The sequence below is a fragment of the Piliocolobus tephrosceles genome, chromosome 6, assembly GCF_002776525.5.
Source record: "Piliocolobus tephrosceles isolate RC106 chromosome 6, ASM277652v3, whole genome shotgun sequence".
NCBI classification, from domain to species: Eukaryota; Metazoa; Chordata; class Mammalia; order Primates; family Cercopithecidae; genus Piliocolobus; species Piliocolobus tephrosceles.
In genome coordinates this window covers 103,239,080-103,264,703 of record NC_045439.1, presented here as the reverse complement: position 1 = coordinate 103,264,703, position 25,624 = coordinate 103,239,080, and positions in this window count along the sequence as shown.

The window sequence follows — 25,624 nt, the reverse complement described above, 5'->3', positions numbered from 1 at the left end:
GGCTGTTGGCATCTTCTCCAGCCTGGCCTCCTTCACTCTAGCCTCGCTCTTCTCTAAACCCACATTACAGTGCTACCAAGGTTACTTATAAAACCCCAGGTCTGACAATATCCCCCTGGCTTTCAAATCTTCTGTGATTTAGTCCAAACTGTTTTTTCACTACACACTCCAGTGCAAGGCTCGCTATCATAACAGGAACATCCTGTGTTGAAGTTTTCCATACTGCTTGCAGCTTGTTCAAGGTTTGCAGCTGGTATTACTCTTTTTTCTTTTCCTTTTTTTTTTTTTTTTTTTAAAGTCTGCAGCATTTCAGGCTTTTCAATTCCAATAAGGTTTTTTTTTCAAAGTTCTTTGTCCATCTTCTTTTTATTTTTTTTTTCCTGAGACATCCAGGATGGAGTACAGTAGCACAATCATAGCTTACTGCAGCCTCGACCTCCTGGGCTCAAGTGATCCTCCTGCCTCAGCCTCCCAAGTAGCTGGGACTAGAGGTGCACATCACCATACTTGGCTAATTTTTTTTTTTTTTTCTTTTATAAGAGATAGAGTCTCACTATGTTTCCCAGCCTGGTCTTGAACTCTTGGCCTCAAGTGATCCTCCTGTTTTGGCCTCCAAAATTACTGGGATTATAGGTGTGAGCCACCACACCCAGCTGTCTATCCTCTTTATCATAGAGTTTAAATCTGTCTTGCAGTCTATCTGCTTTCTCCTATAATGGTTAACTAATATTTCTTCTGTGATTTCTTAAAGCTCCTACTGATGGTTGAACTATTTCTATATTTCTTAAAACTTTCAAATCCATGATTAAACAAAGAGCCCAGAATGCATAAAATTCTTTAAGTAAATATAGAGTCAAATGCCTATGTTTCACACAAAACATTACACAAAGTTTAAAAAAAAAAAACACTACACAAAGTAGGAATTCTAAGTTTAAATTCAAGAAGGTTAACTACATAAATGATCAGAAATGTATCTGATTCTTATACACAGCTCCACACTTGCCTGTCACCTCTCAGTGTCAACATTTATACAAGTAATACACATGCTCCTCACACAACCGGTGAATGTTTTGTGGTCATTAGCAGGAGTGATCAAATTTTAAAATGTGCCCAGATGAACTCTGAGGAAAAAAAAGGACACTGTGCTTTATAGAGGCACATCACTGCACGGGCCCGCTGAACTATATTGTTGAGTAACTCAGTCTGGATTCTACCACTCAACCACAGAGCTTGGGCCTAGGGGGTGCTCCATAAACACTGTGGGCCATGGAAAGTGGCACACTGAGGTTTTTACAGCCAAGCATGCTGTCTCTAGCAGCAGGACCAAGCACAGCTCTCTGGAATCACTCTTCCTGCTGTCACTTCAAATGTCTGGAGTCTTTCCCTAAACATCTGTGTCTCCCTTCATGGTGTGCTCATTCAAAAATGTATGTTGTAAACATTTACATTCTCCAACCTGTTCCAGTACTTGCCATGAGAAATTTGGCAATGTGACCAGGTGCTTCCTTTCCTTGGTCCTAATACTACTGCCTTCCATCCTTAAGGGGAATCCTCCGGAACCCACATCTGGAGACTGCTGATCAATTCTACCCTATCTGTTCCTTCTTGAACAACATCCACACAGTCTAATCTGAAAAGCTGGCGTGACAGTCCCCTGCTGGACAATATCCCTGGTGCCTGCTGCAGCATCTGCCCACATAAGCGCTCAACACACACTTATTGAAGGAATGAGTGAAGACCAAGTGTATACCCCCGAGACTCAATACGTCTCATGTATGTGCCCCAACTTCCTGGCACCTTTCTTCATGGCTTAACCATGACTGGGTTAATTTGCCCCAAGCTTAGTCAGAGGCCAGACTGCAAGCCTGTGGAGGCAGGAAGGCAGAAATACAGACTTTTGTCTGGACCACCTAGACCACAACTTGCCTGTGCAATGATGGACTGCCTAACCCCTGAACTTTCTCCTCCTTATCTCTGTCCCTGGGGCCCATGTAGAAAAGACAAGATGCTACTATCTACAGGCAGCTGGGTGAGCAGCCTGATGTTGGGGCATATGCAGACTGATGTCATCTTTTAAAGATTCTACAGGAACCTCTCTAGACAGGAGCTGGCTCCAGGCAGGCACATTTCCGTGAAAGCTCTTGCCAAAGACCATCGCTGAAGAATGTTATGTCGAACGTGGTAAGTGGTAGAGTAGCTCGATCAGGAGGCTGTCATCCGGCTGAGCTGTAATCTCCTACCACAAAGTTGTCTAATGTAATTTGTTGAGGCAAAGCCTAGCAGATTTAACAGGATGTGTCTATCCTTGGTCTCTGCTCAGTTCTTGGCTTCTTTCTGGTCACAGTCCCCACACACAGGGGAGGGGAACTGGTTGAGTCCTGCTCTGTCATTCCTGGGCTACAAAATCAGATGCCTTTCATAAGCCCAGGCTTAACTGTAAATAGTATCAGTTTACTATTCCCTCATTGAGCACCCACTGAATGCTCAGCAAGGCTGTGAGCATGCCATAAGTCACAGCTCCTTCTCTCCTGTATCTTGCATTGTAATGGGATTAACTGATAGTTCAATGGGCAATCATCATCTGACGATAAATGCTGTGATGAAAGGTGGGGTAGTTTTTTCCTCCTACGTTGAGACATATACATATAGAAAAGTCTATACACCATGCATACAAATGAACATAATTATTAAATGGTCACCAATAAAACCATGACCGAGGTCTACATTGAGATTAGTTGCCAGTTCCCCAGAAGTCCCCTGTCTACTTCTCCCTCATCGAAAGCAAATCTCACTCCACCACCGCAGTGGTAACCACTTTCCTGCCTTTGTTTTACCTCCTGTATGTATATATGATCCCTAAGGAATATAGTTTGATTTCACCTGTTCTAGTAATGGAGTCATCCACTAGTATTTCTTAGCACCTAACATCTTTCATTCAAACTTATGTTTGTGACAGTCACTCATTTTGTTTTGTGGAGCTATGGCTTGTTCTTTTTCATTGTTGTATAATATCCCATCATATAAGTATACTAAAGTGTATCTAATCAACTCTTGATGGACATTTGTGTTGTGTCCGGTTTTTGCCTATCTGGAATAATGCTGCCAGGAACATTCTTCTTCACGTATCCTGGTGCACATGTGCGTGAGTTTCTCTAGACCTGGGATTGGAACCGCTGGGTCATGCAGTTTTGTATGATTGGCATTGGTAGCTATTGCCAAACACTTTTCCATAGCGGATATATAAATTTCATATTTCCATCCTCAATACATGTGAGTTCCTATTGCTCTACATCTTTGTCTACATTTGATACTGATTTTTAAACTTTTGCTCATCTGTTGAATGCAAATGATACTTTGTTGAGTTTTATTTAACACATCCCTGATCACTCATTAGGTTGAGTGGTTTGGTTGTGTATGCTATTCTTCCTTATGCTTGGGGGCTGTTTGGATTTCTTCTGTGAAAATGTCTGTTTAACCCATTTTTCTATTGGGTTTTCTTTTTCTCAGTGCTTCATGGTTATTTTTGTATTCTGGACATTATTTGGTGATTACATATGCCACATGTCTTCTCTTGCATTTTCATCCTATTTATGGTGTCATTTCAAGAAGTTTCTAAAGTTGTATATATTTATTAATCTTTTTCTTTAGGACTCCTGCATCTTGTGTCTAGGCCAAGAAAGTTTTCTCTACCTTGAAGTCATAAAATATTTTATATTGCCTTCTAAGTACGTTTACGTTTTTCCTTTCACTTTAACTTTTACTTCTGAAATAATTATAGACTCACAAAAAATTGCAAATTCTTCCCCCAGTTTTCCCTAATAGCAATATCTTAAATGATTGTAGTACAATATAAAAACCTGCAAATTGACATTGATAAACATTGCTATCAGAACTTACTCAGTTTTTACCAGTTTCTTTATGCACTTACATGTGTTGAGGATGTGTGTATGTGTAGTTTTTATGCAAGTTGGTATCACATGTATAAATTTGGCTTGCTTTTTTTGTGTTTAATCAATGAAATAGATTTTGTGCATGATGTGAGGTGGAGATTCAGTTTATTTTCCCCCAAATGGATAACCAATTATTCTAGTATCTTTTTTTTAAATAGTCCATCCCTTTCCCCACTGATGTGCGATGCCTTTTCTCACAAAAATCAAGTTTCTCCATCTGTGTAAGTTTGTTTCTGATCTCTCCATTCTATTCCACTGATCTATTTATCCATCCCTGCTTTAACATGGTACTATTTTAATTATATTAATACTAAATATTGCTATATGGCAGGATACTTCTTCAAGAGTATCTTGCCTATTCTTGGCTTTTTTTTTTAATCTTCAATAAATTCTTAAAATTCTAGAATACAACTTTCAAGTTTCACAAATAATCTTCTTAGGATTTTATTGAAACTGTATTAAACTGCTTTGTGGAGAATTGACATCTTTACAATAGTGAATCTTCCTATCCAAAAATATGATTTAGCTTTAATTTATCTGCATTTTCTTTAATGCCTTTCAGTAAAGTGTTGCAACTATCCATGAAGAGTTTGCACATATTTGGTTAGGTCCACACCTAAGTATTTTGCACTTTGTTTTTCTTATAAATATTATTTGTTATACTTTCAAACTGATTGTGGAAATACAATTGAACTTAGTGTATTAATTTTTTATTAACTTTGCTAAAATCTCATCAATTCTAATAATGTATTCATAAATTCTTCTGGTTTTTCTGAGAAGACAATCATACAATTTGCAGACCATGACAGTTTTATTTCCTCCTTTCTGATCCTTATTCTATTTCCTCTTCTTGTTTGGCTACTGGCCTGGACAAAACAAAATTGAAAAGAACTGATGATAAAACACATCCTAGCTTGAACTTGTTTGTAAAGAGAAAGCATCTGACATCTTGCAATTAAATTAATGCTTGCTGTAGGCTTTTGCAAATTGGGTTAATACATTTCCTTCTTTCCTAGATTGTTTGGTGGTCATTTCTTCTAATACCTCCAACCTGCCTTTTGACATTATTTTTCTTCTAAAACATGCCCTTGAGAAGCTCCTTTATAGAAAATATAGTTATGGTGATCTCTCTTGATTTTTGTTTTTCTGAAAATCTTTTATTTTGCTCCTGTTCCTGAAAGTTTTATTGGTGTAAAATTCTATGCCTTTTAACTTCACCAAGGTATACAGTATATATATCATAAAACTCACCCATTTGAAGTATGCGATTCAAAGATTTTTAGTAAGCTTATCAAGTTACGTCACCATTACCATAATCCAGTTTTACAGCTTGTATAACATCCCAATAATATCTCTTGTACCTATTTCAAATTAATCCCTATCCTTGCTTGCAAGCCCAGGCAACCCTAGTCTCTCCTGGACATTTGCCTTTCCTGGACCTTTCAAAAACAAATGGAATATATGTGGCTTTTATGTCTGACTTCTTTCATTTAGTGTTCCATTTAGTACTCTGCTGTATGACTCTATCTCATTGTGTCCATTTGCTAACTGATGGGCAGTTGAGTTGCTTCTACTTTTCAGTCACTGATGCTGTGAACATTATGCAAGTCTTTTTATGGATACAGGTTTTTATTTCTCTTGAGTATATACTACAGAGTGTAAAGTTGTGTCATGTGGCAAGTATTTGTTTGACTTTTTAAGAAACTGCCTATTTTCCAAAGTAGCTTCCTACCTAGTAGGAATGTTTAAGAATTTTGATTTCTCCACATCCTGGCCCAAAGTTCTTGTCTGTCTTTGATTGTTGTGGTGGGTGTGAAACGGTATCTCATTGTGGTTTTACTTTGTGTTTCCTTAATATTTTGAGCATCTTTTCATGTGCTTATTAGCCATTTGAATATCTTCTTTGGTGAAATATCTATTCAAATATTTTGCCTATTTTATTTTACTTTTAGAGACAGGATCTCTCTCTGTCACCCAGGCTGGAGTGCAGTGGAATGATCATAGCTCACTGCAGCCTTGACCTCCTGGGCTCAAATGATCCTCCTACCTCAGCCTCCTGAGTAGCCAGGACTACAAGCCGGCACCACCATACCCACTAATTTTTGTATTTTTTTTTTTTTTTTTTTGAGATGGAGTCTCACTCTGTCACCCAGGCTGGAGTGCAGTGGCCAGATCTCAGCTCACTGCAAGCTCCACCTCCCGGGTTTACGCCATTCTCCTGCCTCAGCCTCCCGAGTAGCTGGGACTACAGGCGCCCACCACCTCGCCCGGCTAGTTTTTTGTATTTTTTAGTAGAGACGGGGTTTCACCATGTTAGCCAGGATGGTCTCGATCTCCTGACCTCGTGATCCGCCCGCCTCGGCCTCCCAAAGTGCTGGGATTACAGGCTTGAGCCACCACGCCCGGCATTTTTGTATTTTTTTTTTAAGAGACTGCAGGGGGTCTCACTATGTTGACCAGGCTGGTCTTGAACTCCTGGCCTCAAGCAATCAACCTCAGCCACCAAAAGTTCTGGGATTACAAGTGTGAGCCACCATGCCCACCCTTTTGCCTATTTTTAAATTGTTTTTATTTTTATTAATAAGTGGTAAGAGTTCTTTGCATATTCTGGATACAAATTCTTTGTCACATATGTCATCTGCAAACAGTTTTTTCCAAGTCTGTATACCTTTACAGTGAGCATATGTGCCTTAGAATTTTATTTGTAGAACTCTTTAAGTCTTGGATTGAAATTGCAAAAAATCCAGGGATGAATTGTGTATGCTCTGCCAGTTACCTGGGACACTTGGCATGATCTAAGATGACTTCCCCACCAAGTCTGCATTCCAGACAACAGGAAAAGCCTGAAGGGAGGGCAGGACACCTTCTCTCACTGTCAGGGCAAAGGAGGAAGCTGCACATTCCCACTCACAATTCCACAGCTTAGTCACATGGTCATATCTAGCTTTAAGATAGGCTGGAAAATGGAGCATTTAGCTTGGCAGCTTTGTGCCCAGCTAAAAGTTCTATGCAAAAGAAAAATGATATCACACATATAGTAAATGGCAAGGACCTGCATTCAAACTCAGGTCTGTATGATCCGAAAGCTGTGCCCTGTGGACTACATTAAGAAGCTAATAGAATATTATTTTTAAATAGATTCCTAAGAATCCTCAAGTCCCCAGGCAATAAGTGACCAGAGCCAGGGTCTTTTTTTTTTTTTTTTTTTTTTTTTTTTTTGAGATAGGGTGTCACCCAGGCTGAAGTGCAGTGGCACAAACCCCCCTCACTGCAACCTCCACCTCCCAGGCTCAAGTGATTCTTGTGCCTCAGCCTCCCAAGTGGCTACGATTACAGGCATGTGCCACCACACCTGGCTAATTTTTTATTTTTAGTAGAGACGGGGGTTTGCCATGTTGGCCAGGCTGGTCTCGAACTCCTGACCTCAAGTGATCCACCCACCTCGGCCTCCCAAAGTGCTGGGATTACAGGCGTGAGCCACCGTGCCCGGCCTCAACATGGGTCTTCTCAGAGGATCATCTTCTCACTATACCACTCTGCCTCTCTGAACTATTCCTGAAAGGGACATTTTCATGGTAATCTGGGTGACATTATAGTCATTTTGTATTTTTCTAGGGAACCAGTAGTCACCCTCCCAAACACCATCCTCTCTCCTTTCACCAGAGAACTAACTTTGCCCCTAGGCCCAGCAACTAGAATTTCTCCAGCCTGCTTTGTGGCACTCATCCCAATTCTGTGGCCTCCCAAGCATCCTCCGGACCATCAGGCAGGAAAACTGGGTGTCAGCCCAGCAATACTCTGCCAGGGACAATATTTGGAGCACAACGCCCCTGACAGAATGTTCACTGTGGCAGCCAGTCAGGAAATGCCACTGGCCTCAAGGCTGCACATAGAAGCATCTACTTCAGCCGGGAGGGTGCCTGAGTATGAAAATCATTGAGTTTTTTTTCTTTCCCTTGAAGATTCTTGCACGCGTTTGAGAACTAGCTAAGTGGGAGAACGGTCTGGTAATTTCAAAAGCAAGGTTTCTTTTCTCGCCTGAGTTCCCCTTAGCTGTAGTGTGGGTGTGTGCTCTGGGTTCACTTCATTTCGCTCTTTGTCTGAAGGGTGGTTAATGTCTCCCTAGCCAGAAATGACAAGTCCCATTCAGAGCTGAGCAAAAAGGTTAGCGAGGTTGACTTTATGTGGGAGAAACACCCTAGAGAATATAGCGAGACAATGGAAACCACTTACAACTGTAAGGAAATCGCGTCACATCTGTTCAAAAGAGACAGTCACACCTGTTCTTTCCACCATTATCAAGTTGTTCCCATCTTCCTAAAATCAGAGGAATTTACTTATCTCAGAAAGAAACTCTCACATTTGAAACTGTTCATCACCCAGCAGCATACTAAAATAAATTCTCTAAACCAGTAGACGGTAGGGGTGGGAGAAACATAAAATAATTAGAGGACGTTGTTCGATTTAAGAAATTTATTAGGCACCTACCATATGACAGGCATTATTCCAGGCACCATATATAAAACAGCCGTTCCCCTCCAGGGAAATGTGGTTTTGTGTAGAGAACAGTCATGCCAGCAAATAATTACAGCCAAGTGTGCTGATGCTCTGGCAGGAGAATGAAATGCCTATGGTGGGAGCCCCCAGGTGAGAACCCCCATCCCCACCCCTGGAGGTGCCTGAGCCAGGGTCGAAGGCAGGAAGGCAGAAAGAGCATTCCAGGCTTGGGTACCAGGTACCAGCATGGCAACAGGCAAGAGGACGTCAATGTTCCTGGCACGTGAAAAGGATCCCGAGTACTTCTGGGTGATTAAGTGCCCAATGTAGGAGGTTAGAGAGGGCGGGTGGCACGCTGGGAAAAGTGGTTTGCTAACTTGCCTCCGTTGGCCCCTCTAGCCCTGCTCTCGGCCTTTCTCTGCCCTGCTCTGGCCCTGGAGGCTGACTTCTGTGGGCGGCAGCACCAGGGTTCCTGGGCAGCTGCCTTCCAGTTAGGTTCAGTGCCTCAAGTGCCAGCAGCAACTCAGATGGAGGACAGAGCGTGAGGGTGGGGCGTTTATTCTCAACAATCCCCAGCTCCATCCTGCCCAGCCATGGTCTTGGCCATGGCTGCCTTCTCTGCCAGGCCGTGGCTCCCTCCAGGCAGCCTCTCCTTCATGGTACAACCCTCTCCAGGACCCAGCAACACTACTCTTCCCTTTGGTCTCTTTAGGCCCAGGGGCAGGGCCTCTTTCTCACTAATCCCCTGGCTCCTTTCACCTGACCTCTCTGTAAATAGTCCCCCTTCGTTAAACTCGTCCGTTATCCTTTATGAGTGAGCCATCTGTTTCCTGGCAGGACCGTGGCTAATGCCAGTAGGTTGGTTAAAAATGCAAATCATGCTAAGAAGTTGCTTTTTGTTATATTTTTGTTTTGTTTTTGCTTTACAATGATAGTGGCAAACTATGTTTTTGAACTCCTAAAAATTGTAAGCCAAAATAAGCCAGACACAAAAGATCACATATCCTATAATTCTATTTATATGAAACATCCAGAAATGGTGAATCTATAGAGGCAGAAAGCAGATTAGTTGTTGCCTGGGCTGGGGAGTGACCACTCATGAGCATGAGGGATCTTTTTAGGGTGGTGGATTGTGGTGATGATTGTACACCTCTGTCAATATATTAAACCCTACTGAATTGTACACTTAAAGTGGGTAATTTTATATGTCCAGTATACCTCTATAAAGCTGTTAAGATTATAAACAAAACATATCAATAATAAAGTTTGGAAAAGAAAAAGGCGATATATTATCACCTATAATCCCAACACCCTAACACAGCTATTATCATTTTTTCCATATTCCATTTGTATTAACTGTATTTGACAATCACGAAAACAACAACATTAACTAACATTTACTGCATGCTCACCATAGCCAAAGTGCTGGGTTAAACACATACCACATATTATCTCATTTAGTCCACAAAACAACCAGATGAGGAAGGTAGTATTATTATTATCTACACCTTATTAATGAGAGACCTGAAACTCAGAGAGATTAACTGACTTGCTATGTAAACATAATTTTCTTTTTTTTTGTAAACTTAACTTTCTACCTTGCCATAGTCTTGTTTTTCTTTTTTCTTTCTTTCTTTCTTTCTTTCTTTTTTTTTTTTTTTTTTTTTTTTGAGATGGAGTTTCACTCTTGTTGCCCAGGCTGGAATGCAATGGCATGATCTTGGCTCACTGCAGCCTCCACCTCCCGGGTTCAAGCGATTCTCCTGCCTCAGCCTCCCGAGTAGCTGGGATTACAGGCATACACCACCACACCTGGCTAGTTTTGTAGTTTTAATAGAGACAGGGTTTCTCCACATTGGTCAGGCTGGTCTTGAACTCCCAACTTCAGGCGATCCACCCACCTCAGCCTCCCAATGTGCTGGGATTACAGCTATGAGCCACCGTGCCCAGCCTCTTGTTTCTTTTAATGTCTGCAAAATAGTTAATTGGGTCAGTATACTTCACAATACTTAACTCTTCCCTCATTTGTAACATATGTTTCATAAAATTATGCAATGAACATCTTCATTAGAAATACCTATCCATATTTATTATCTTCTTAAGATGCTTTTCTAGAAGTTGAGTCAAAGGGAGCAAGGCAATTTTAAAATTTTGGGTAGTAAAATTGGTTTCCAAAGGGCTGGGATTTATATTCCCATCTAGCAATTTTGCCCTATCCTCAGCAGCACTAGATCTGCCAAGTTTTTTAATGTTCTGCTTCATTTAGTGGATTCTTAATTCTTATTTTAATGTCCATTCATTAACTACTAGAAAGGTTTGGGTTTTTTCTATACCAGTTGAATTTCCTCATTTGTAACTTACCTATGTGTTCTGCCCATTTGTTTATTACAAATTATTAATGATTTTCTTACTGACGTACATGAGTTTTTAATAAACATATAAACCCCTCATATTTTATCTGTTTCTCTCATTTGCCTATTTATTTTACAAACTGATTTTATGTATTTTTACAAAATGAAATTGATTTCTCTTTTCCTTTGTGAATTTTCTATTGACTCTAGACTTTCAAAGGCATCGCTCTCTAAGGCTTTAATAACATTCAGTTATATTTTCTCTTGTGTTTTTTCTGTAGCAATCTTGCATCTAAAAATAACCCCTCATTTATTTTAATGTACAGTTTGAGATTTGGGCCTAAATTTTTTTCTCCCCAAACTATTATCCAACTTTTCCAATACCAAATAATATCTCCTTTCCCACTGTTTTGTGATGCTTCCTTTATCATATACTACCTTCTTATAAGAGGTCCATTTTGTTCCAAAGTCACATAGTTTTAATAATCTTTGTTTGATAATATGGTTTGGTATTTGGTAGGTCTAAAAACTCTCACCTGGTCATCCATGAGAGGTCAGGCCATCCAACTTGTAGGGCACCAGGTAACAGATGGAAACAGGGTGCTCTCCTGCCACTCAGCACAGCACACAGGTGAGGCTGTTGATACGGTTTGGGATGGTGTATTAGAATGTTATCATGCTGCTAATAAGGACATGCCCGAGACTGGGTAATTTATAAAGCAAAGAGGTTTAATTGACTCATAGTTCCACATGAGGTGGGCAGACCTCACAATCATGGCAGAAGGCGAATGAGGAGCCAACTCACAACTTACATGGTGGCAGGCAAAGAGAGCGTGTGCAGGGGAACTCCCCTTTATAAAACCATCAGATCTCGTGAGACTATTCGCTATCACGGGAACAGCACAGGAAAACCCATCCGCATGATTCAATTACCTTCCACTGGGTCCCTCCAGTGGAATTATGGGAGCTAGAATTCAAATGGGAATTATGGGAGCTAGAATTCAAAATGAGATTTGGGTGGGGACACAGCCAAACCATATCAGATGGGGAGTGTTCTAGAACCCTGGGGGTGACTGAGAACCCCAAAGAGAAGAGTGGAGTTACTAAGAAACCTGGCCCTGGGATGCTCAGAACAGGGCCAGAAGAGACTTTCAAGACAATTTTACCCAATTCCTTCAGTGTACAGAGAAGAAAACCTGGCTGATGAGATTAAGTCTTTTGCCCAAACTCACAGAGGTAGGAATTGGCAGAGCTGGGATTAGATCTGGGTCTCCTGGCTGCTGGTTGGGGGCTCTCTAATGTTCCCCAGGGAAGAAGGTTCATGGGAGGAGAGGACAATGTGGGCTGCAGCATCAGGGAAGGCTTCAAAATCATGAAGATGGCTTATATACAGACACCACTTTACTCCATTCTTTCACCTGGCATCTCCATTGGCTCTTACCCCAACCCTTCCATCAGGTCCTGTGCAGAGCCTCTTAACCGCATTCCCCATGACTGGCCAGGTTAACCAGCTTCCATTCTCTGCCCCAAACACAGCAGCTGACGATCCCAGCTAGCAGCTTATCTATAACACGCCTCCACACTTCCGCTCTCCAAATGAGTAGAACATTCACCGAGAATCAGTTATTCATGTTCCCAAATCTATTTATGCCATGCCACTTATACTTGACACCATGATTATGTAATTTAACCAAAAGGAACACAAACCAAAAAAGAAGAGTGTGGAACAAAAGACATTGTTGCTTTTTATGTCAAACACATTGCTTTAGGAAAGACTTGATAAAAGTGAATCACTAAGAAACTTGTTGAATGAGGTGTGGACGAGATAACTGTAAAAAAACAAGAGCAAGTTTGTATAAATCTAGAAGGATTCTGCACTCGAATTGCTTCAAGAATATGTTGGATTCTCTCTTCTTTATGAAAACACACTGGAAATTATTAGTGTAGCTTATGCAAGACAGAAAAGTAGAATTTTCATCACCAGGTTCTTTGAGAAAAGGCCTTTGATCCACATCAAAAGAGGTTATATGTGTCCTGTTTTATGATTTCTCACCTTGATCAAATTCTTTGGTTAACCAACCAACTACTAGTCCCAATTACATGGGACAAGAGACCTTCCAATGATATAATTTTCATTTTCAGATGAGTTGTCCAGGCTCCGAGCAGTATGTCAAACTCTGAGAGGCACACAGGCAGGGATGGGGTCCAATGGCAGCCACAGGCATGGGATGCAGTATAATACCACAGGAGGCATCCCATGGGATGTGGTACAATACCGCACTGGGCCCAAATTCCAGCTCCACTCTAACCAGTGGTGTGGTCTTGGGCAAATCATTAATCCTCTTTGTTGCTGTGTTTGAGACACGGTCTCACTCTGTCACCCAGGCTGGAGTGCAGTGATGCGATCTCGGCTCACTGCAACCTCTACCTCCCAGGCTCAAGCAATCCTCCCACCTCAGCCTCCCAAGTAGCTGGGACTACAGGCATGTGCCACCATGCTCAGATAATTTTTTGTATTTTTTGCTATATTGGCCAGGCTGGTCTCAAACTCCTGAGCTCAAGTGACCCGCTGCGCCTTCCTCAACCTCCCAAAGTGCTGGGATTGCAGGCATGATGGCTCATGCCTGGCCTTATTTGTTTTCTTTAAGTTCAGTTTGCTCGTGTGTTAAATAATACCGGTCTTGGATTATTGTCTAGGTGGAGGGAAATGATGTTGTCTACACCCAGCATGGCGCCAGACCCATTAGAAAATGTGAACGTCCTTGTCTGACTGTAAATGAAGGAAGGGGGATGAAATGAGCTTTGGTGGGTGGACTGGATGTGGCTAAGTGGGAAAGACAGATGGCATCCCTCCTCATCAGCAAATTCCAACTCACAGAACAAGGCAGTCTTTGGAAAGAGGCGTATGGTAAGTCATCCTAGGTACACATTCAGACCCTGTGCCCAGGGACCAAAACAAAAGGCTCCTGGGAGCAGAATGCAGAAGACCACACTCAAGCCGAGTAAAGGGGGCTGCAGGAGTCTGCAAGAGTTGGGAGCTGCCACATTAACTGGCTTTGGGAAAAGTCCATTTGCAGGGGGTCACACAACCTTGTGCTCTGTAGACCTGGGAAAGCGTTCTAAGTCCTGGGACCTGTAAACTGTTTTCCCTGGTAGTTGAGCCCTGTGACTTCCCCAGCTGCTGAGTCTAGAAATGAGGAGTGCCTTGGCTTCAGTGTGAGAAGCCCCAGTTTCTCAGAACACATCTGTGGGGGTGTCTGACTCTGTCTCTCTATGTCTCTGTCTCCGCTTCTGTCTCTGTCTCTTGCTGTCGCTGTGTCTGTCTCTCTGTGTGTGTCCGTGGCTGAGTCAGATGGAAGAGTCCTGTTTCACTGCTTAGCAGTTTTTATCCTTCCTAGTACCCGTTCCCAGCCCACAAGATGCAGAAAGAGCTGTTGCTAGTGTGAGTTATTTTTGTCAGCTGAGTCACCATGCCAGAAAGCAAGTAATGACCCGCTTTATGCCTGCTCTGAGGAGCTGGAACCAGCTGGGATCTCCAGACCACTGAAAGCCCTGGAACGTCGCCCATTTGAGCCCAGCGTCCAGCCCCTAAATGGAGAGGGGCAGCCAAGGACACATCAAAAGGCCTGGCCTGTCTCATCCCTGCCGTCGGGGCCTGCCCCAGTGATGAAGACTATCCGGGGTCACCGACTCCCATCTGCAACCTCAGTCCCTTCTGAGAGGGACTGCAGCTCATTCTGACCATACCATGGTTAATGCTGCCCCAGTCCTTGGCTGCCTGGCTTGCTAGACTCTGCGCTCCTTCGGGCAAGAGAGCACACCTGTTTACAGCCCTTTAGCACATATCATAGTGGCTGGGACATAATAGGTGGTCAACAAGCATTAGCTCTGTTCCCTTCACTGCGGCTCTGCAGGCAAGCCAGCTGCATCTCAGCTCCTCTACCTTTAGCCTCGCTCCTGCCTAAAATGCCTTCTCATATCCTCCCTGTAGCCACATCCAACCCAGGGTCCTGTCCACACAGCCTGTTCTCCAACCTGCAACCCTCTAAGATGCTTCCCCTCTGGCCCCCGCAGCACCTGCTTCCCTTCACTCCCCTGCACCTCCTGAAATCCTAGGCATATGTGGACATGCATATTTTTCTGGGAAATCTCAAAGGAGTCCTTGGCCCCCAAGAGCTTTAGAACTATTGGGAGGGAATGGGGAAGCCTAGAAAGGTATTGAATGATACATCCCTTTAGTAAGACAGACCTGGCAGGGTACCGGGGGTTCTCCTCCATTTCTTCTGGAGGGCTTCCTCTTTGGGTGGGAAACTTTGAGGAGGCTCCAGGGCTGTGGTGTCAGGGTGTGCTTTCTCTGTGACAGCATTCAGATGAGTAGTCTCTGGCTCTCTCTCCATCTGACTGTCTCTATCTGAATAACAAGGCTAGTTGTTTCTGTAGTTCCCCCCACCCCCCCCCCCACATTCTGGACAGTTTTAAAGCAGAAATCATTTTAGCTCAGCGAGAGTTGAAACTAGAGAGTGAATCACCCTGGTCTCATCTAAAATAGATAACAAGGCTGAGTTTGGTGAGAGCTGGAGTCAGCCATTTACTTGGACACCATGCACAGCTGCAAGAAGTGATACCTCTTGTAAATAAATCACCCTCTGGCAGCCTCACCTTGGAATATTTATAAGGAAGCAGACCTGGGAAGGACAAACTGTAAATCTAGGCTGCAAAGATTATTGGAAGAAGCACTTTACACTGTATACAGAAAGTTTGATGCTTGGTCGCCTACAGGAAGACAGAGGAGAAAGAAAGGAAAGCTACCAGTTTTATTAGGCAGGGAAATGGTGTATTTCATTTTCAACAGTGGCCTGGCCTTGTGCATATCTGTGAGTCTTTCTCACTACAGGATAGGGAAACATACTGTCCTCCTTCCTAATCTCCAAGCTTTCGTAAGCCAGCCCAGGGCAGGATGCCCTCAGATGCCTGAAGGGGCCCCCAAGTTTGCTCCCAAATTATGTCAAAGCCCCAATCTGCACCACAGGCCACAGGAAAGCCCAGGCTGGCCCCCCTTCTCTGGTTGTAATGTTGATGAAGCGCTTTGGGTGAAAGGGGATCTTCTATGGAGAAGAGATACAGCTGGGCCCAGTGGAGTATCTGTGTACATTTACCTCGGTGCAGAGCCAGATGCTGCAAGTGGACTCCCAAGTTCAATGAGCACAGTGTAACCTTAAGCAGGCTGCCGCCTCTCTGAGCATCTTCCCCACCTCCACCCCTCCCACCACGCGGTTTTTGTCTCCTCTATTAAACTAAGTTCTTCCAGGGACAATGGGGAATCATACCCCTCCCCATAAGGAAAGCCTCAGAGCACCCTGGGAAAGGAGTCTCGTGATATGGCGGAAGGAGCACCGGGCAGGGCATGGGGAGCACTGTGCTGTGTGGCCTTGGAAACTTGATTCAGATCTTGTGGAATCCTCATCAGCCACAGATCATTCAACAACCATTTGTGTATTGCATGCATGCCCTCTGTGCACCACTATCATAGGGAATGGGGGTAAAAAGATGCAAAAAGCAAGATCCTGAACCTCCCAGGAATCAAGAATTTGAAAGAACACAGACACATGAGTTCGAGTACAATGAAGTACATTACTGATGGAGAGAGAGAAGGTGTTAGCAGGCTAAGTGGGAGGTACGTCTCCCAGCCTAGGGGGAGAGGTTGTAATAGGAGGTGGTGTCTGAGCTGGTTGCTAAAGGACGAGTAGAGGTGAGCCAGGTCAAAGAGAGGGACGGGAGGCACAGCCTTCCAGGCAGAGTCCCAGAAGGGGGAAATATCATGGGGAAAAAAATGTGAACATTTTGGTGTTGCTGATGGAAATGGCAAGAAATGAGTCTGGATCTTTATATTTTAGAACAAAATATAAAGGGCCTTTGACCTGTTTAAGAGGATTGAACCCTATATTTTCAAATGTAGCCCAGAGCATATCACTCCTCTACTCAAAGCTCTGCAAGTTTTACTTCCGTTTCCCCTGCAGTGTCTTTACAATGGCCCACAGACCCAACATAGCCTGGCTTCCGGGTGCCTGTCTGATCTTATCTCCTTCCCATGTCCACCCCCCCCGTACCCTCTCACCACGTTCTCCCTCTCCCTCAAACCACCCAGGCAGCTCCTGCCCAGGCCCTTGGCACTGCAGTTCCCTCTGCCCTGAATGTGCCTTTCCCAGATATCTTTACGGCTCACTCCCTCACCCCCTTCAAGTCTTCTTGAAGTGTTACTTCTCCATGAGGCTGCCCAGACCACCATGCGGCACCCTCTGGTCCTCATTCCACACTCCTGAAGCTCCTGACCCTTTTCAGTTGTTTTCTTGCAGAGCACGTACCACCTCAACATACTGTATAATTTTCTTATGTATATGCTTTTCTTGTTTATTTCTATATTATATTCACCCAACTAGACTATAAACTTGACAAGGGCAGGTATTTTTGTCTGCCTTGTTTACCGCTCTGTCCCCAGCACCTAGAACAGTGACTAGCACGCGATAGACTCTCACTAGATATTTCCTAATTAATGAGTGACCAAGCTAGGGAACCACTGATAGGCATTAGGTGGGGGACATACTCAGATTTACAAATTAAAATCACTCTAGCTGAATAGTGTAGACTCACAATGGCTATTCTCCACCTTTTTCATCATGACCCACAGTAATACATTCATTTGAATTATGACCAGGAACACACATAAAAGTCTAACTGAAATAAAAGTTTCATGAAACAGTAGTTTCACTTTTCACTGTTTGCAGTGTTCTGTATTCTATTCTACTCTACTCTTCTATTCTATCCTAGTCTAGTCTATGCTATTCTAGTCTATCCTAGTCTATACTATGCTATTCTATCCTAGCCTATGCTATGCTGGTCTAGCTACACTACGGCTACTTCATTTTTTAAAACATATAGTGGTCTACGTGCAGTGGCACACACCTGTAATCCCAGCTACTCAGGAGGCTGAGGCATGAGAATTGCTTGAACCTGGGAGGTGGAGGGTGCAGTGAGCTGAAATCGCATCACTGCACTCCAACATGGGCAACAGAGACTCGGTCTCAAAAAAAAAAAAAAAAAGAAATGCATATTGGTTGTGGTTGCAAACTACTAAACTGATTTCACAAACTACCAATAGATCAAGGCTAACAGTTCAGAAAGCACTGGTATAATTTTCTGGGGTTAGATAGTAATAATAATCGTACATCATTGTAAATACACTAAACATTACTGAATTGTAAATTTTAAAATGGTTAATATGGTGAATCTGACATGAACTCTATCTCAATAAGAGCACATATTTTTAATAGTATAGAGGATTACTTGAAAAGAAACCAACCAGGAGATAGTAAGACCAATTAGAAAAATGATTATAATGATCCAGGTGAGAGATGTTAAGTAGGTAAAAGTAATTGAAATAGAGAAGCAGAACTATTCCAGAACTATTTAGGAGGTTAAATTGGAAAGTGTGAGGGTTAGAAGGAATCAAGGGTAATTCTAGACTTCTGCTTTGGGTACTAGGGGACGGTGATGCTACCCTTTGAAATCAAGAACACCGGCTGGGTGTGGTGGTTCACACCTGTGATCCTAGCACTTTGGGAGGCCGAGGTGGGCGAATTGTTAAGCTCAGGAGTTCAAGACCAGCCTGGGCAACAACAGTGAAACCCTGTCTCTACTAAAATACAAAAAATTAGCCGGGCGTGGCAGTGTGTGCCTGTAGTCCCAGCTACTCAGGAGGCTAAGGCAGGAGAATTGCTTGAACCTGGGAGGCGGAGGTTGCAGTGAGCCAAGATTGTGCCTCAATACTCCAGCCTGGGCAACAGAGCGAGACTCTATCTAGTCCCAGCTACTCGGGAGGCTGAGGCAGAATGGCATGAACCCAGGAGGCAAAGCCTGCAGTGAGCCAAGATTGCACCACTGCACTCCAGACTGGGCGACAGAGCAAGACTCTGTCTCAGAAAAAAACCAAACCAAACCAAACCAAACACAGCCATTGCATATAGGATACCATCTTTATTTTGAAAATAATTTACATGTGTGCACTCACATATTGGTCAAGGCATAGAAGAGCTCTGAGGCCACACGCCACACCATTGGCCAGCTAGGGAAGCCCGCTGTGTGAGAGCAAAGGTCCCCCAACATTCACTGGGTGGGCAGTGGGACAGGAGACATGGATACCTGGGTGGGAATGGATGCAGAAGACCTCAGAGGGTGCAATATTGTGGGAACCAGGAAAGCAGAGACTTTCAAGAAGTAAGGTGACCAGCCGGGACGTGCAGAGACGAGGAGCCTGGAAAGTGTCTGAGGAGGCAGCAAAGATAAAGTCCGAAGGGCAGGGGGCTGGAAAGCCAAGCCCCACCTGTGGACCTCTGATAAATGGGCTTTCAGGAACAGCTCTCTCAGGTGTCTCACAGCCTCAGAGGCAGTCAGGCCTCAGGCAGAAAGGCCAGCTTGCCTCCATTGTCTCCCCCACCTCCCTTCATTCTCTCTGTATTAGTCTGTTCTCACTCTGCTAATAATGACATACGCAAGACTGGGTAACTTATAAAGGAAAGAGGTTCAATGGACTCACAGTTCCACATGGCTGGAGAGTCCTCACAACCATGGCAGAAGGCAAAGGAGAAGCAAAGTCACGTCTTACATGGCAGCAGGCAAGAGGGCACGTGTGGGGGAACGCCCCTTTTCTCTCTCCCTGTAATGACTTTTGGACATGGGGTCCAAGTGGCCTCAGGATACCCCCAAAGGAAATTTCTTATTAACAAGATTTCCCCATGTGAGCTGGGCAAAGGGTGATCTATGGCAACACCCAGGGCCAGACTGGGTGGAAATAGGAAAATGGACAGTTTCACGTTGTGGGGGGGAAATATGTACAATTATCTACTCAGCTAGACACAGTTCTCACACGATTCGGGTAATAGTCTTCTACCAGCCACCCAAAGATGGGGCCCAGCTATGAGATGCCGCCTGAGGACAGAGAGAGGCTGTCTGGGAGGGAGGCACTGAGATCTTTCCAGATAGGTATCAGGATCTTGACAGCATTTTAAAAACCCTTTTAGAGAAGTACAGCCTCTCCAGAATAACAAAGTAGATCGCTTGAGGGTCCAGAGAGACAGAAGTAGGAGAGAGAGTGAGAGGGCTTCTGATTGTCAATGGAATAAAAGTGTTTCTATTTGCTGTTCAGCTCAGGAAAGCATCAACTCCAACAACAATCGTGAAGTCCCTGTCACCTACAAAGCAAAACAATCAGGGACTGAGAGGGATACAGACCAGGCTCCTTCTACCCTGTACAGCACCTTTGTGTGAAATAGAAAAAATCACCTCTCTCTCTCGGCCAACCCAGACCCTTGCCAGGGAGCAGTGGTCAGGCTACATCAGCTCCCACCAACTCCCCCTCAGCTGGGTGCTCTTGTGCAGTGTCCAACCTAAACAACCATATGCAGCATCCCCAGACACAGAGATGAACATGGCAGGGCCTTCAGCTCCCAGAAGCTCATAAACTGCTTGGCAAAGAATTGTGTATAACCAGCTGATGAACAAAAGCAGCTTGTGGGAAATGCTAAAACAGAAACGCAAATGGTGGGTCCTATTGCTAGGAGAGATTCATTCTGACAGGGAAATCTGGGAAGGCTTCCTGAGGAGGTAGAATTTGAGCTGGACCCTGAAATGTTGGCAGATATGAGAGTGGAGAAAGAAGGCACAATATTTCAAGGTGTCTTCTAGGAAGGGGATGTAGATTGTTGGGGCTGGAGGAGAAGAGAGCCAGAAGAATGGAACAGGGGCCTAAGGAAGATGTAGGAGTTAAGAATAAGGGCCAAACTGTAGAGCACTTTGAGTGTCTCATTGAGGTATGTGCCCTTGGAGGAAGCCAGGGAAGGTTGGAGTGGAGAACTCCCTCTCCAGCCTGGCATTCTGGGTCCTTCTCAGAAGTGGGGTTGTCGTGGAAGAGGAACTCACACTGTTGCCTTCCAAAGGTACCTCTAGCTGACATGTGCAACAGCCAAGGAAGCCCATGAGTCAGGTGTCTGCAGGACCACGTCATGCAGAAGGCAGCTTAAAACATTAGTGCAGACTCATCAACAGGATAAGGAGAGTCTAGAGAGCCCACCCAGGTTTATTTATCAGAGGCCAGCTCAAACAGCCCTGGCCCTACTTACATGGTGGAGGGGACATACCTGCTCTGCCTGAGGGTCCCAGGAGACATGAACCTTTTACCAAAGGCCAAGAGGAGCAAGCATGTGCTTCAAAATCCAAGAATGCAGCTCAGTCTCATGGCATTACCTGGCCCAAGTAATCCTACTTACTAGGAGCAGGGTCTTTCTGCCCTGGAATTTCTCAATCCCAAATAACTCAGTACTCTTCATTCTCTGCTCCTACCTTAGACAGGCAAGCATTGCAGAGAAAAAGCTCATAGTCAACTACTTTATCCTCCTGAAAAGTCTCTCCCATGATTTCTTCTACATCTTTGCTACTCAAAGTGTGATCTACAGACCAGTAGCATCAACATCACCTGGAGCCTTATGGAAGTGCAGAATCCTGTGCTCTGTCCCAGACCAACTGAGTCAAAATCCGCATTTTCACAAAACCCCCAGGCAATTTGTATATGTTATATATGTTGAACTCTGAGAAGCCCATCTTATACCATAATCTTTCCTGCTCTTCTCATAACACCCTGGTTATCCCTTCTCAGTCTTCCTTGAGAACATCTTTACCTGCCCCTTTTAATGCTGGGAGGCTCTCTGCTTTTTCCCTTCTGCTTCTGCCCCTCTTCCTGGGTCATCTCAGCGACTACCATGGCTTCAAACATCATCTGCCTCTCATGGACTCCTCAGTTTATATAAACAACACAGACCACTTTTCTGGGTGCCTGACTCAGATCCAAATACCTATGAGATGGCTTCAACAGACTCTTCAAATTCCACATGCCCCATGCCGAATTTGTCATCTCTCCCCCGGCCCTGGAACCTCATCTTCTGTGTTCTTTAGGTCACCCAGGCACCCATCCAGGGACTCATCCCAGCCTCCTGTCTCATCCTTAACCCCTGGGTTATTCTGCTATAAGTCCTACTTCCTAAAAGAGTTTTTGATCCTGGCCCCCTCCCGCTCCATCCTCACTGCCACTGTAATATAGTCCGAATATTTGTCCCCGCCTAAATCTCATGTTGAAATGTGATTCCCACTTTTGGAGGTGGGGCCTGGTGGGAGGTGGTTGTATTGTGGGGATGGTTTCTCAGGAATGGTTTAGCACCATCCTCTTGGTACTGTCCTCGTGATAGTGAGTGAGTCCTCACAAGATATGGTCATGTAAAAGTGTGTGGCACCTCCCCACCCCACCATGCTCTCTTTCTTGCTTCCATTCTCACCATGTGATAGGCCTGCTCCCCCTTTGCCTTCTGCCATGCTTAGAAGCTTCCTGAGCCCCCCCACCCCTCACACCAGAAACATATGCTGCTGCGCTTCCTGTATAGCCTGCAGAACCATGAGCCAATTAAACCTCTTTTCTTATAAATTACCTAGTCTCAGGTATTTCTCTAGGTAGCCTAGTACACACTGCCTCCAGTTAGGTTGTTATCGTCCCTCTCCCAAGTTCTGCTGCAGGCTGACCAACTTGCCAGCACCACTATCCTCCAAGCAGCAACTCTGCCATCCAGGCTGAAGGAGGCTCTGCCATCTTGTAGCTATTGGTACTGGTACACATGGTCTCCTTGGTTCCTGCAGGGAAAGTGAATGCTGGAATATCTTGCACCAACGAAGGACACAACCCTCTGGAAGAACTAACCACGTCTCTATCTAACTGAAAGGGGTGAGGGGCGTAGGGAAGGGTGACCCTCCTATGTTGCAGTCTGGAGGGAGGGAACAACTGAATACGGATGAATACCAGAAACCTCTACCAATCATTCTCCTGTGCCGCTTTATCTCCTCTAGCCCTTATCGGATGTACCATGCATTTGTCTGTTTAAATACTTCTGTCCTACTTCCCCCAACCCATAGAGAATCTAAGCTTTTTGAGGGCAGATAATTCATTTTGTTTATTGCATTGCTGCATTTCCAGTACCCACAACAGGGTCTGACACTTAGTAATCACTCAATAAATATTTGATGAATGGCTTATTAATAAAATGAAAAAATACATGATCTGGGCTGTATGTGTTTACTGGGGCAAAGGTAGGGCCAATGTTGAAGGAGGAGCCTGGAAAGTAAGAAGGGGTCATATCACAAAAGGCATCACGAGCCATATAATGGAGATTTCATTTTATCCTATAGAGGACAGACGGCCGGGCCTGGTGACTCACACCTGTAATCCCAGCACTTTGGGAGGCTGATGCAGGCGAATCACTTGAGCCCAGGAGTTCAAGACCAGCCTGGGCAACATGGCAAAACCTTGTCTCTACAAAAAAATTAGCCGGGTGTGATGGCCACCTGTAGTCCCAGCTACTTGAGGGACAGGTGGGCAGATAGCTTGAGCCTGGGAGATCAAGGTTGCAGTGAGCTGTGTTTGTACCACTACACTGCAGCCTGGGGGACAGAGTGAGACCCTGTCTCGAAAAGAAAAAACCTGCAGAGAACCACTGGAGGGATCTTAAAAGGGAAGTAACATGTTCTGGAAGATCACTTAGGAGGCAGGTTGGGAGGGTGGATTGGAGGGAACCCACTGGAGGCAGGGAGACCAGCAGGAAGACAACGGCTGCTGGTTTAGAGCTAGATGGTGGAATTTGTGAAGCAGGAGCAACAAAACTTGCTGAGAGATTAAATATGGGGTTTGTGAGGAGTCAGGATGACTTTAAAGGGTTTGGCATGGGTTACTAGAAGGCTAGGAGGATGGAGTTCCATTTACTCCTCCCCAGGTAAGAAGGACTGAGGAGTAGAGAAGACCTGGGGGAAGTCACGTAATGAGGAATTGTTTGGGACATGCGAACTTTGACATCGCTAGTCACATGCCCAGACCTTGCTAAACTGCATGCAACTCCCTGCATAGATGTTTTTCCTTATCACTGGAATTTTTCACTGTCCCCTGACCCTGGAATAGCATTCTCTCTCTCTGTTAACTACTCCTAGCTCTAACCTCAGAAAACAAATCAGAAAGAAAAGAAGCCCAAGAAGATGGGGCATTCTTTCTAGTTCCCACCTCCCTTGATGGCACCAAACTGTACCTGCCCTCACTCTCAGGTGGGTATAGAGACCTCTAGAGCTGGAAGAGAGGAGTCAGCTGGGTCCCTTGCAGGCCAGGAGCAATGGATGGATGGCTGCTTGGATGGTGGACAGCCTCTAGGCAGGACCAAGGTAGGTACCCTGTTCAAAGGCAGTCATTGCAGCCAACTCTTGTTAGCATATTACTTGTGAAAGCTTCTCTGCCTCACATGCTTCTGCCTCTCTGCCTCCCCTGGGTTCTTGTTCCCAACCTTGGTCTAATACGAGTGCTCCTGCCAATCTTACTCTTATCCTGACCCAGATCCTCATGCCTGATATCCCTCCTGTACACCAGCCTTTTCCAGCGTCGTATAGGATTGAAAGTGATACCTCCTGTGCCATCACTCAACACGAGACAGAAGCCGAGCATCCCTGCTGCCATGTCCTTCTGCGTGAGGGAAGAATGCCAGCTAATTTAATCCAGTCCCTGGGAAATCTTCTCTGGCCCCATCGGAAATAACGTTCTGGGAAACAGTCCAAGGCCACTGTCCAGCTACAGCCTGACTCCAGCAGTATGGTTAGGGATGTAGTTAGGTGCACAGTTAGCTGCTCTCCTGCTCCCAACTGCTGTGCTGGGAGGTGATTGAATGTCGCCTCAAGCATTAACCATACATGGGAGAGAGCTGTGAGAGCTTCATTACCCACCCGCCCTCCTATAGGCCCCATCCCTCCATCACAGGCCATCTGGATTGACACCTTGATTGATTACCAGGGGCTCCATTGCATCTGCTGCAGCATCACCTGACAGAACAGGGAGGGGTTGTGTTGTACCTAACCTGTCAGTCTCTGCTGGGTGTCCCCTCTGGTGGTGCATGGGCACATCACGCTGGCATATTCAGTGGAACCCTCATTTTGTGGACAGATGTCTCCTGCTAGGCTAGCATCTGCCAACCCACAAACCCACTCCAAATCCTATATAAGGGGCTTTGGCAAAAAGAGTTCAAATTCAGCAGTTTTGATAAACCTCCAGAGAAAAGCATCCCTGGGCTGTTTCCAAGGATGGTAAATACCCACATCAACTGGTAAATTATAAAACTCAGCCACAAAATAAAGGGCTGATGGTTTGCAGAGAAATTGGCACAGTTGGGAAAGAAAGAATACTGCCAGTGATACAGCCTCCTCTTTCCAAGTGTTGGTGGTAAAGAAGAAATGACAAGCTGCTGCATCCAAAGCCTTTAGAGGGAGAAGAAAAGGATTTGCTGTCTTGAATTTTGGTATAGAGGGCAGTAGCCTTAAGTTTAGCAGGAGAGGAGGAAGAGGAGGGAGGCTAATATTTATAGAGTTCGTGTTTTGTGTACAGGACCTCATCAAATCTTTACCACAGCCTCATGAAGCAGGTATTTCTGCACTCATTTGTCAGGTGGGGTAGTAAGCTCAGAGGTGATGTAATTTGCCAACGGCCTCACAGCTTGCATATGGCAAACCCAAGTTGTCTAATTCTGAAATCTGACCTCTGTCTACTGTTATTACATGTCCACCCTCCCCCAAGCACATTTCAGGAAAGTGGGAAATCCAAGCCTTGCTTGAAAGGATCTTGACACATTTAAACAAAATCAGAACAAGAAACTTGAGAGCAAGTGCATTGAATAAAATTAGTTTGAATGATCTATACTGATCTCTATT